Here is a 9,474-nt window from a genome sequence, read left to right on the forward strand (position 1 = left end):
ATAATGGTGAGCCAGAACTTTATAGTCGGAGTGGAGTGGGATTTCCAGTGCATGGTTATTGTTTTTTTAGCATAAAACAGCACTATTCGTATACTATTCTTCATCATCAATGTAGCCTAGCAGGCATCTGAGAGGATTACAAATGTTTGGTATTTTAGCTACAGAGCTGATGAAGGCCGTAACCTCTGACCAAAACTGCCGTATCGGGGCACATTCTCACATTAAGTGGAAGAATGTGCCATCGGCCACACCACATCTAAGGCACAGAGGATTGGATAATCTTTTTAGTTTAAATAGTAATTTTGGTGTGAAGTATGCTCTATATAATAGCTTGGTCTGGACCACTTTGTCCCTGGAAGAGATGACGGAGGGAACCTGCAAGGGAAGAATCTCCCCCCATATCTCCTCCGTCAGCTTGGGTATATCTGAACGCCATTTTTGTTCAATAGTAGTGAGCCTAGCAGTGGCGGCCCGTCCATAGGGGGCGCCTGGGCGCCGCCCCCCCCTCCAGGCAGCAAAAAAAAAAAAAAAAGTCAAAAAAAAAAAAAAAAAAAAATTTTTTAATACTGGCCCTTTAAAAAAAAAAAAAAAGGAAAAAAAAGGTCCTTAAGTGCACTGTGTTCGGACGCCGGATACAGTGCGACGCCGGACACAGTGCACTTATAGGAAGCGCCACGTCTATGCAATCACGAGATTGCAGACGTGGCGCTGCATTTGCGGGCGTTTAGCCCGCCTTGGGGCGTTTTCTGAAGCGCCGAGTAGCTTCCGCTCGGCCATAGCAATACATACTACAGGCGCCGGGCGGAAGCTACTTGGCACTTCAGATTTGATTGACATCTGCCCTGAGGCAGATGTCACTTCCTGGTTCTCTCTCTCATTGCGCCCGAGAGAGGAAGCAGGAAGAATGCTGGTGCCAGTGTGAGGAGGAGGACACCGCAGGAGACTGAAGGTAAGTACCGCTGTGTGGAGAATCGGGGGGACACCTGCTGAGGGGGGGGCTCTGATGGGGACAACTGCTGTGGGGGGCTCTGATGGGGACAACTGCTGTGGGGGGCTCTGATGGGGACAACTGCTGTGGGGGGGTTCTGATGGTGACACCCTCCTGTGGGGGGTTCTGATGGGGACACCTGCTGTTGGGGGACTCTGATGGGGACACCTGCTGTTGGGGGACTCTGATGGGGACACCTGCTGTTGGGGGACTCTGATGGGGACACCTGCTGTTGGGGGACTCTGATGGGGGACACCTGCTGTGGGGGACTCTGATGGGGACACCTGCTGTTGGGGGCTCTGATGGGGGACACCTGCTGTTGGGGGCTCTGATGGGGGACACCTGCTGTTGGGGGCTCTGATGGGGGACACCTGCTGTGGGGGGCTCTGATGGGGGACACCTGCTGTGGGGGACTCTGATGGGGGACACCTGCTGTGGGGGGCTCTGATGGGGGACACCTGCTGTGGGGGACTCTGATGGGGACACCTGCTGTGGGGGGACTCTGATGGGGACACCTGCTGTGGGGGACTCTGATGGGGACACCTGCTGTGGGGGGACTCTGATGGGGACACCTGCTGTGGGGGGACTCTGATGGGGACACCTGCTGTGGGGGGACTCTGATGGGGACACCTGCTGTGGGGGGACTCTGATGGGGACACCTGCTGTGGGGGGACTCTGATGGGGACACCTGCTGTGGGGGGACTCTGATGGGGACACCTGCTGTGGGGGGACTCTGATGGGGGACACCTGCTGTGGGGGGACTTTGATGGGGACACCTGCTGTGGGGGGGACTCTGATGGGGGACACCTGCTGTGGGGGGCTTTGATAGGGGACACCTGCTGTGGGGGGCTCTGGTGGGGGGCTCTGATGGGGGACACCTGCTGTGGGGGGCTCTGGTGGGGGGCTCTGATGGGGGACACCTGCTGTGGGGGGCTCTGATGGGCGACTCCTGTTTTGGGGGGACTCTGATGGGGACACCTGCTGTGGGGGGACTCTGATTGAGACACCTGCTGTGGGGGACACCTGCTGTGGGGGGCTCTGATGGGGGACACCTGCTGTGGGGGGACTCTGATGGGGGACACCTGCTGTGGGGGGGACTCTGATTGGGGACACCTGCTGTGGGGGGGGACTCTGATGGGGGACACCTGCTGTGGGGGGCTTTGATAGGGGACACCTGCTGTGGGGGGCTCTGGTGGGGGGCTCTGATGGGGGACACCTGCTGTGGGGGGCTCTGATGGGCGACTCCTGTTTTGGGGGGACTCTGATGGGGACACCTGCTGTGGGGGGACTCTGATTGAGACACCTGCTGTGGGGGGCTCTGATGGGGGACACCTGCTGTGGGGGGACTCTGATGGGGGACACCTGCTGTGGGGGGCTTTGATAGGGGACACCTGCTGTGGGGGGCTCTGATGGGGGACACCTGCTGTGGGGGGACTCTGATGGGGGACACCTGCTGTGGGGGGCTTTGATTGGGGACACCTGCTGTGGGGGGCTCTGATGGGGGACACCTGCTGTGGGGGGCTCTGATGGGGACACCTGCTGTGGGGGGCTTTGATAGGGGACACCTGCTGTGGGGGGCTTTGATAGGGGACACCTGCTGTGGGGGGCTTTGATAGGGGACACCTGCTGTGGGGGGCTTTGATAGGGGACACCTGCTGTGGGGGGCTTTGATAGGGGACACCTGCTGTGGGGGGACTCTGATGGAGACACCTGCTGTGGGGGGGACTCTGATGGAGACACCTGCTGTGGGGGGGACTCTGATGGGGGACACCTGCTGTGGGGGGGACTCTGATGGGGGACACCTGCTGTGGGGGGCTTTGATAGGGGACACCTGCTGTGGGGGGCTCTGGTGGGGGGCTCTGATGGGGGACACCTGCTGTGGGGGGCTCTGATGGGCGACTCCTGTTTTGGGGGGACTCTGATGGGGACACCTGCTGTGGGGGGACTCTGATTGAGACACCTGCTGTGGGGGGCTCTGATGGGGGACACCTGCTGTGGGGGGACTCTGATGGGGGACACCTGCTGTGGGGGGCTTTGATAGGGGACACCTGCTGTGGGGGGCTCTGATGGGGGACACCTGCTGTGGGGGGCTTTGATGGGGGACACCTGCTGTGGGGGGCTTTGATAGGGGACACCTGCTGTGGGGGGCTTTGATAGGGGACACCTGCTGTGGGGGGCTTTGATAGGGGACACCTGCTGTGGGGGGCTTTGATAGGGGACACCTGCTGTGGGGGTACTCTGATGGAGACACCTGCTGTGGGGGGGACTCTGATGGAGACACCTGCTGTGGGGGGGACTCTGATGGGGGACACCTGCTGTGGGGGGGACTCTGATGGGGACACCTGCTGTGGGGGGCTTTGATAGGGGACACCTGCTGTGGGGGGCTCTGGTGGGGGGCTCTGATGGGGGACACCTGCTGTGGGGGGGACTCTGATGGGGGACACCTGCTGTGGGGGGGACTCTGATGGGGGACACCTGCTGTGGGGGGGACTCTGATGGGGACACCTGCTGTGGGGGGCTTTGATAGGGGACACCTGCTGTGGGGGGCTCTGGTGGGGGGCTCTGATGGGGGACACCTGCTGTGGGGGGACTCTGATGGGGACACCTGCTGTGGGGGGACTCTGATGGGGACACCTGCTGTGGGGGGACTCTGATGGGGGACACCTGCTGTGGGGGGACTTTGATGGGGGACACCTGCTGTGGGGGGGACTCTGATGGGGGACACCTGCTGTGGGGGGGACTCTGATGGGGGACACCTGCTGTGGGGGGCTTTGATAGGGGACACCTGCTGTGGGGGGCTCTGGTGGGGGGCTCTGATGGGGGACACCTGCTGTGGGGGGCTCTGGTGGGGGGCTCTGATGGGGGACACCTGCTGTGGGGGGCTCTGATGGGCGACTCCTGTTTTGGGGGGACTCTGATGGGGACACCTGCTGTGGGGGGACTCTGATTGAGACACCTGCTGTGGGGGACACCTGCTGTGGGGGGCTCTGATGGGGGACACCTGCTGTGGGGGGACTCTGATGGGGGACACCTGCTGTGGGGGGGACTCTGATTGGGGACACCTGCTGTGGGGGGGACTCTGATGGGGGACACCTGCTGTGGGGGGCTTTGATAGGGGACACCTGCTGTGGGGGGCTCTGGTGGGGGGCTCTGATGGGGGACACCTGCTGTGGGGGGCTCTGATGGGCGACTCCTGTTTTGGGGGGACTCTGATGGGGACACCTGCTGTGGGGGGACTCTGATTGAGACACCTGCTGTGGGGGGCTCTGATGGGGGACACCTGCTGTGGGGGGACTCTGATGGGGGACACCTGCTGTGGGGGGCTTTGATAGGGGACACCTGCTGTGGGGGGCTCTGATGGGGGACACCTGCTGTGGGGGGACTCTGATGGGGGACACCTGCTGTGGGGGGCTTTGATAGGGGACACCTGCTGTGGGGGGCTCTGATGGGGGACACCTGCTGTGGGGGGCTCTGATGGGGACACCTGCTGTGGGGGGCTTTGATAGGGGACACCTGCTGTGGGGGGCTTTGATAGGGGACACCTGCTGTGGGGGGCTTTGATAGGGGACACCTGCTGTGGGGGGCTTTGATAGGGGACACCTGCTGTGGGGGGCTTTGATAGGGGACACCTGCTGTGGGGGGACTCTGATGGAGACACCTGCTGTGGGGGGGACTCTGATGGAGACACCTGCTGTGGGGGGGACTCTGATGGGGGACACCTGCTGTGGGGGGGACTCTGATGGGGGACACCTGCTGTGGGGGGCTTTGATAGGGGACACCTGCTGTGGGGGGCTCTGGTGGGGGGCTCTGATGGGGGACACCTGCTGTGGGGGGCTCTGATGGGCGACTCCTGTTTTGGGGGGACTCTGATGGGGACACCTGCTGTGGGGGGACTCTGATTGAGACACCTGCTGTGGGGGGCTCTGATGGGGGACACCTGCTGTGGGGGGACTCTGATGGGGGACACCTGCTGTGGGGGGCTTTGATAGGGGACACCTGCTGTGGGGGGCTCTGATGGGGGACACCTGCTGTGGGGGGCTTTGATGGGGGACACCTGCTGTGGGGGGCTTTGATAGGGGACACCTGCTGTGGGGGGCTTTGATAGGGGACACCTGCTGTGGGGGGCTTTGATAGGGGACACCTGCTGTGGGGGGCTTTGATAGGGGACACCTGCTGTGGGGGGACTCTGATGGAGACACCTGCTGTGGGGGGGACTCTGATGGAGACACCTGCTGTGGGGGGGACTCTGATGGGGGACACCTGCTGTGGGGGGGACTCTGATGGGGACACCTGCTGTGGGGGGCTTTGATAGGGGACACCTGCTGTGGGGGGCTCTGGTGGGGGGCTCTGATGGGGGACACCTGCTGTGGGGGGCTCTGATGGGCGACTCCTGTTTTGGGGGGACTCTGATGAGGACACCTGCTGTGGGGGGACTCTGATTGAGACACCTGCTGTGGGGGGCTCTGATGGGGGACACCTGCTGTGGGGGGACTCTGATGGGGGACACCTGCTGTGGGGGGCTTTGATAGGGGACACCTGCTGTGGGGGGCTCTGATGGGGGACACCTGCTGTGGGGGGCTTTGATGGGGGACACCTGCTGTGGGGGGCTTTGATAGGGGACACCTGCTGTGGGGGGCTTTGATAGGGGACACCTGCTGTGGGGGGCTTTGATAGGGGACACCTGCTGTGGGGGGCTTTGATAGGGGACACCTGCTGTGGGGGGACTCTGATGGAGACACCTGCTGTGGGGGGGACTCTGATGGAGACACCTGCTGTGGGGGGGACTCTGATGGGGGACACCTGCTGTGGGGGGGACTCTGATGGGGGACACCTGCTGTGGGGGGCTTTGATAGGGGACACCTGCTGTGGGGGGCTCTGGTGGGGGGCTCTGATGGGGGACACCTGCTGTGGGGGGCTCTGATGGGCGACTCCTGTTTTGGGGGGACTCTGATGGGGACACCTGCTGTGGGGGGACTCTGATTGAGACACCTGCTGTGGGGGGCTCTGATGGGGGACACCTGCTGTGGGGGGACTCTGATGGGGGACACCTGCTGTGGGGGGCTTTGATAGTGAACACCTGCTGTGGGGGGCTCTGATGGGGGACACCTGCTGTGGGGGGCTTTGATGGGGGACACCTGCTGTGGGGGGCTTTGATAGGGGACACCTGCTGTGGGGGGCTCTGGTGGGGGGCTCTGATGGAGACACCTGCTGTGGGGGGACTCTGATGGGGACACCTGCTGTGGGGGGACTCTGATGGGGACACCTGCTGTGGGGGGACTCTGATGGGGACACCTGCTGTGGGGGGACTCTGATGGGGACACCCTGCTGTGGGGGACACCTGCTGTGGGGGGCTCTGATGGGGACACATGCTGTGGGGGGACTCTGATGGGGACACCTGCTGTGGGGGGATTCTGATGGAGACACCCTGCTGTGGGGGACACCTGCTGTGGGGGGCTCTGATGGGGACACATGCTGTGGGGGGACACTGATGGCAACTCTGATGTAAGGGGACAGAGGCTGCATTTTGGGGGGGGACAGAGGCTGCATTTGATGTGACAGAGGCTGCATTTGATGTGACACAGGCTGCATGTAAGAAGGGACTGCTGGGGACACCTGATGGCATCTGGTGACAGGCGACGTGGCTAGTGACACACTCGGGGCTCCCACTGATTCTGCATTATGGTGAGTTGAACGATTTCATTTTATATTACAATGTAATAATAGTAATAATGAGCTTCAATCATCCTGACACCATAACAACCATGGTGCCGGGATGATTGAAGCGCTAACACCAGGTGTTTGGAGTATCTTTATCTGCTGATTGTTAAACTTTGTAGAATACACATTTCTTTTGTTGTGTAGGATCTAGGCCTGCTGTCCCTCTCTCCCTCGCCCTCTCCCTCCATCCCTCGTTCATCTCAGACGCTAACCACACCACCTTAGAGCCACGCCCACTATTTCGCTGAAACCACGCCCATTTCCATCAAGTGGGAGGGGTCAAAAAGGAAGGGCGGGGTCTGGCGCCCCCCCATCCTAAAACTTCACCAGCCGCCACTGGAGCCTAGTAGTTGTGGAGTGGAGCAGATTTTTATAATAAGATGAAATTAGTTTGACATGAGAGGGATCAGTCAGCAAAAGCTCAAGTTGGGAAGATTTCATCTCTATATTTCGTAGCCCAAATTGTGCAGCTGCCATGTGTCTTATCTGTAACGCGGCCCCCTCTCTTTTTCTTGTATTTGGGATGGAGGCACAGTCCCATGCCTCACTCAAAGTCCCACCTTTCCAGTGAAATCGTTACTAGGGATGGAGGCAGTAGACAGTTGTAGGCAGTTATCCCCTGCCAGCTCTGTTTGGGGTTTTTTTGTGTGTTGGTGCACCTTTCAGGTCCACACACACACTTTTGTGCAACCATATGTTGCTCAAGCACTGGGCGCACTGCACACTATCCAACATGGTGGCTGGGTTCTGGGCTTTGGGCTGTTCTTTTTCCGGAGCTGCGATGCGCTCTGCGTGCCCTCCCCATCCCCCCCACATCCGCCCGCGTTTTGGGCTGGTTTGGTGTGGGGGATCGGGCGGGTGCTCACATCGCATCGGCGTCACGCACTGCTCCCGCACATGACGTCACCAGCTGGCGCCGCTGTGCGGGCGCATTCTCCATCCTGTGCCGACGTAGCCAGACGCAGTGGCGTCATCCTGGGCGGGTCCCGCCCCATGCACCGTCGGCCCAGCGTGACGTTGGTGGCAATCACCGACGCAGGCGGGATGCTTATTAGGTGTCGCCTCGAGTGCGGCTTTCGCCTTCCCACACAAGTGCAGACGCCACAGCGTTGGTGAGCTCTTGTTCCAAGCATTTCCAGGTAATACTCCATGACTTCATCACATTTATTCACTTCTCTTTACTCCTTAGTCACAGTATCCCTGACTATCCCCATGGATTTATCCATTCATTTTAGATACCTGATCATCACCTTTATCCATCATTGGCTATGGTGTGGAGGAGATGCCTGCGCTTTGGGGATGATGCCGGTGGGCGCCTGTTGTGCGTTGTGTTGCTTGCCACCTCAGCTCCGGGGAAGGGTGTGTTTCCTTGCCCAGTCCCTACCGTGCTCCATAGTTTGGTCATATTGTGAGTACCCAGAAACTGACATTTCGTCTTTTCTGGTTTTTTCATTTTTATTTTCATTTTTTTGATGATTTTATACCTTGTTATTTCAGAAATCCTGTAGCATCTGCCCCTGAAGAAGGGTATTCACAGAAACGCGTCGGGCACCATGGATGCAGCCACTGAGCTTTAATATAGGACTTTACCCTGATCTACCTTTTGATGCATCTCATTTTATATACCGGTCACTCATTTTTTATATCATGTGTTTTGTGCTTCCCAGTATACATGTAACCCTTGTACATTACTATTGTAACAGCCATTTATTGGTAGACATTATAATGACTGTTTGTATACGCATGTAATTATGTAGGCCATGTTTTGTGCGCATGCACACGTAACCCTTCAAATGTGATACATACCAGGATGTTTTTACATAATAAATTTGAACATTTTTTCCTCACCCCAATCTGTCTACTGCCTCATTTAAAGTCCCACCCGGCCCCCTCTCTTTTTCTTGTATTTGGGATGGAGGCACAGTCCCATGCCTCACTCAAAGTCCCACCCCTTTCCAGTGAAATGTGTCTTATCTGTAGGTATTGAAAGTAGGCCGTGCGTGGGAGCCCAAAGTCTCTCTAGAATTCTACAAAGGATCGGAACGTATTATCTGTAAACAAGTGCGTTATTGTTTTCACCCCTTTCTTGGACCAATATCCCCCGTCAGTTCTCTGGTTACATTCTGGTAGACATGGGTTTCCCCATAGTGGAGCATTGGGAGAATAGACAGATTGGGCACTGGGTGGTATTAGTTTAGAAATTCTAAAGATCTGCAGGGTCATGGCCAAAACATTTATGCCTTCCCTCCCCCTAAGTGACATGCGGTGTATTAGATTTTGGAGGGATTCATATGAGGTGAGGATGGTCGCCTCTAGCTTTATTGTTGGTCTCAGGAAAGAACCACCAATGGGCATGTGCCATTTGAGAGGCAATATAGTACTTTTGGAGACATGGGAGCGCCAGTCCACCCTCCAAGATAGGTAGCTGTAAGGTATGTTTTGCATCACCATATCTCCATATAAAATTAGTGATTATAGAGTCTATTTCTTTAAATTTGGCTTTGGTTATATAGATTGGTGAGTTGCTCAGAATGTAAAGGAATCTCGGGAGGTAGATTATTTTAAAAACATTTATTCTTCGCGAGAGGGAGATTATTCCATGTTTTCAGGGTGGTTTTTAATCTACTGATAAGAGGGTCTAAATTAATCTTGGTATATGAGGAGATAGGGTGTTCTATCAGAACCCCTAGGTATCGAAAGGTGCCAACTATTTGTAATGGGCATTCTGGGGGTAATGTTATTTGTGTCTCTCGGTCAATCTGAAACAA

The 9,474-nt window shown here is 57.6% G+C and overlaps 1 long non-coding RNA gene across 1 annotated transcript; it reads left to right on the forward strand.

Moving 5' to 3' along the window:
* The first annotated feature begins 305 nt into the window (after window positions 1-305).
* LOC141129880 (uncharacterized) lies at window positions 306-6,671 on the forward strand. The gene is made up of 2 exons (XR_012241894.1): window positions 306-949; window positions 6,571-6,671. It is a non-coding gene; the product is annotated as an uncharacterized lncRNA (long non-coding RNA).
* Window positions 6,672-9,474: the final 2,803 nt, after the last annotated feature.

Source organism: Aquarana catesbeiana, linkage group LG02 (genome assembly GCF_042186555.1).
Source record: "Aquarana catesbeiana isolate 2022-GZ linkage group LG02, ASM4218655v1, whole genome shotgun sequence".
Taxonomy (NCBI): domain Eukaryota; kingdom Metazoa; phylum Chordata; class Amphibia; order Anura; family Ranidae; genus Aquarana; species Aquarana catesbeiana.